This window comes from Sinocyclocheilus anshuiensis, unplaced genomic scaffold (assembly GCF_001515605.1).
Source record: "Sinocyclocheilus anshuiensis isolate Anshui unplaced genomic scaffold, SAMN03320099.WGS_v1.1 scaffold18, whole genome shotgun sequence".
In the NCBI taxonomy this organism is placed as follows: Eukaryota; Metazoa; Chordata; class Actinopteri; order Cypriniformes; family Cyprinidae; genus Sinocyclocheilus; species Sinocyclocheilus anshuiensis.
In genome coordinates this window covers 1,266,521-1,270,251 of record NW_015546047.1, presented here as the reverse complement: position 1 = coordinate 1,270,251, position 3,731 = coordinate 1,266,521, and the positions used below count along the sequence as shown (strand labels likewise).

Sequence of the window (3,731 nt, the reverse complement as noted above, 5' to 3'; positions counted from 1 at the left end):
AGCTGTTTTTGACAGGGTAAAAAAGGTGTTTTTTACACTACCATTGAGACATTTTAACCAAACTATGTTACAGATTTTTATTAAGTCCCTAAAGAATCATATAAACTTGTGAAAAATGGGTATCCTATGACCCCTTTAAATCAAGATGCATTTTCTACATAATAATATTTAGTTAATTTAGGTGGGGGTTTAGTTTGGGGGTTGGGCCAAGTGTTAATTTTTAAAGTGTGTTTAATTTTTTCCTGAACAGACATTTATTTTGAAGTTATTATATAATATATAGAAAATATTAACATTGCTGTCTTCACACTGTCACTACCATCGAGGTGGATGTAGGCCTATAGAAACAGTAACGTGTGTTCCTTCATGTAGTTTCATTGGGTAGCAAAACATTTTATTATCATGCAGCCTTAAAGGTGCAAACGAGAAAACGTCACGTTGCGTAGGCTACTATAGAATATAAATCTTCTTCTGCCATGGGATGTTCCATGACCGCCTGATTATGTAAATAGTGATATATTGTATGGACTACAAAGGACAGGTTTTACAGCTTCTTCAGGTTTCTACGCACGGGCACATAAAGGAGCCTCTTTTAGGGCACAGTGCATTACTCTCTTATCTCCTGTGCAAGTTTTTGTGCGAGAGTTGCTATTTTTTTCTTACAACTACATTTTTACATTTTCAGCTTTTCTCTCTCTAAACAGCTCAACAAAGCAATGTCCTGATCCTTGAGGTGAAGGAAAGAATTGGAGGTCGAGTGCACACCACTAAACCCTTCACTGAGAACATAATCGAAGTTGGAGCAAACTGGATCCACGGACAGAAAGGAAACCCCCTGTTCAAGATGGCAAAAGAGGAGCATCTGCTATCCGAGGGAACTTCTGCATTCAAAAAGTCCCGTTCTGCAACCCCTCAAGATTACTTTTTCAAAGAAGATGGGAAGCAGGTCTCCACAAAGCTTGTAGATCAGGTGTGTTCGCACTTCAGCAAGCTCACCGACAAAGCTTTTGATGATGAACTTAAGCACAAGCACAGGAAACTAAGTCTGGGTGCTTATCTGGATGATGCCTTTGGTGAATCTCCTTTAGCAGCGAAAGAAGACGGCCAGCAAGTTTTTGAATGGTGCAAGAGGAATGAATGCACAGACGAGGCTTGCTCTAGCCTCTATGAGGTGTCTGCATCTCAGATTAGCAATTATTCTGCTTTAGAGGGAGACTTTTTTAACACTTTGGGACCCGGTGGCTATCGAGCAGTCTTAGATGTGCTCCTGACAGATCTACCTTCAGGAACCATCCAGTGTAGTGCACCTGTCAAGAGCATCCGATGGGATTTGGTCAGAAAAGGCCATTGTGAAAACCAAAGGTATCCTGTTCAGGTCGTTTGTGAAAATGGACAGAGCTTTGAGGCAGACCATGTGATTGTCACAGTTTCTCTCGGGGTTCTCAAAGACAAAGTCTCAACCATGTTTGAACCGCCCTTACCATCAACAAAGCTGTCTGCGATTGAGAATCTCGGCTTTGGGATAGTAGATAAAATATTCTTGTTTTTTGAGAAGAGTTTATTCTATAGTTTGTATGTTAGTGTTAGGTGTGTTCAGCAGTAGTTAGTAAGTGCTGAGTGAAATGGGTGACATGTCAGATTTCCAAAAAATGGCAAATCATGGGAACCCGTTTAGGAGGATCATCTATAACCTTAGCCCAATTAGCCCTATTATTTGGTGTTTTAAAAACAACAGTCTTTACAATTATAACTGCATTTAAAAACAATGACATGACTTCATCAGCGAAGAAGAATAGTGGGCAAAAACCAAACGTGAATAATAGGGAAGGTGGAACACTAAGTGACAGCAAATGCCGATATTCACACTGAATAACCCGTTTCCACAAAACCAACCACAGAGAACTTCACACAGCCAACATCCATGAAAGGACTGTAATTGGAAAAAGACGTGGTTCAAGAAGATCACTGGTTTTGATACAGTGGCCCGTCATCCCACGGCTCTGTGTGGCTGGATCACAGGTAGAGAAGCACTGTATATGGAGAATCTTCAGGACAGTGAAATACGAGATACCTGTTTGAGGTATGGTAACACAAATGATGTAATATATGACATGCGATCATTTGCCCATGTTGCAATCAAAACTATTCATCCCCTCGACCTGCAAGACATTCTGCTTTAGTGTACAAAATTGTATGAAAACATTTAACCAATGCATTGGTAAACTGTTATAGAAAGGTGGTCACATTATTTTGACCAACCTCTGTACATATATAATAATGTAAACACCCATTGTCCCGTTATTTTAGGGGTTAATATGGTTTAGGTAGGCTACAGTGAAACAACAAACATTGCAATTATCTTGTATTATGTCATTGTCTATATTCTATAGTTTGTATGTTAGTGTTAGGTGTGTTCAGCAGTAGTTAGTAAGTGCTGAGTGAAATGGGTGACATGTCAGATTTCCAAAAAATGGCAAATCATGGGAACCCGTTTAGGAGGATCATCTATAACCTTAGCCCAATTAGCCCTATTATTTGGTGTTTTAAAAACAACAGTCTTTACAATTATAACTGCATTTAAAAACAATGACATGACTTCATCAGCGAAGAAGAATAGTGGGCAAAAACCAAACGTGAATAATAGGGAAGGTGGAACACTAAGTGACAGCAAATGCCGATATTCACACTGAATAACCCGTTTCCACAAAACCAACCACAGAGAACTTCACACAGCCAACATCCATGAAAGGACTGTAATTGTTAAAAAAATTCTATCACAGACACCAATGATTAAATGTGAAAAAGTTTATGATCATTAAAATATGGAGAGTTGGAGCACCAAGGGTGAGAAGCATGTGTTGGAACGTGTTGGCCAAAATATATGGTTATCGGTAAATAGCAGTAATAATCTGAAAATGCTGACAAATTCTGTATGTCTTTGAAGGTTGCTCAGGTCTTTCACAGGCTGGTCAGTGCCAGAGGTCTCAAAGACGCTGATCTCCAGATGGGGTTCTGATTCTCACGTCCGCGGCTCCTACACATTTATTCCTGATGGTGTTGATGGTGTGAAAGCACACAAGGCATTAGCGTCACCTCTTCTTCCTAAAGATGAATCCAGAGGGAGGAAGGTAACCTCCTTATAACTTGTATAATTGTTTGAATATATGTATAATTTTTTTTTATTTATATAGTACAAAATATAAGGAGTCTTTAGTAGAATTGGATATATATTTTGTTTTTCATAACTTATGATTATTACAAACAAACAGCTATATATTAACCAGTGTTATTTTACTATTATTTATACATTATTGCATTTATTAATATTAATATTTTCTTTTTATATTTTTTATTTGATTTATTTCAAATTTTCTTTAGTTTTGGTTTATTTGAATGGCTTTGCTTTGATAATTTCAGTGGACTAAGGAGGACAGTCTCCGACAGGCAGCTGTGGCCAATCAGTTTGTCCCTATGAACACCAACCCCAAAGAAGTCCAAGAGATGCGCAACAAGGTCTGAACCTTTCTATCATTTAGATTAACGACATTTCGATGATGATGCAAAAACTGTATTAAAGGAATACTTCAACCAAAAATTAAAATTTGCTGACAACTTCCTCACCCTCAGGTCATCCAGGATGTAGATGATTTTGGTTTTTCATCAGATTTGGAGAAATGTAGCATTGCATCACTTGCTCAGCAATGGATGCTCTGCAGTGAATGGGTGCCGTC

The 3,731-nt window shown here is 38.4% G+C and overlaps 1 pseudogene; it reads left to right on the top strand.

Moving 5' to 3' along the window:
- Positions 1 to 3,731, top strand: part of LOC107698999 (peroxisomal N(1)-acetyl-spermine/spermidine oxidase-like) — a 9,263-nt pseudogene that overhangs the window by 1,857 nt on the left and 3,675 nt on the right.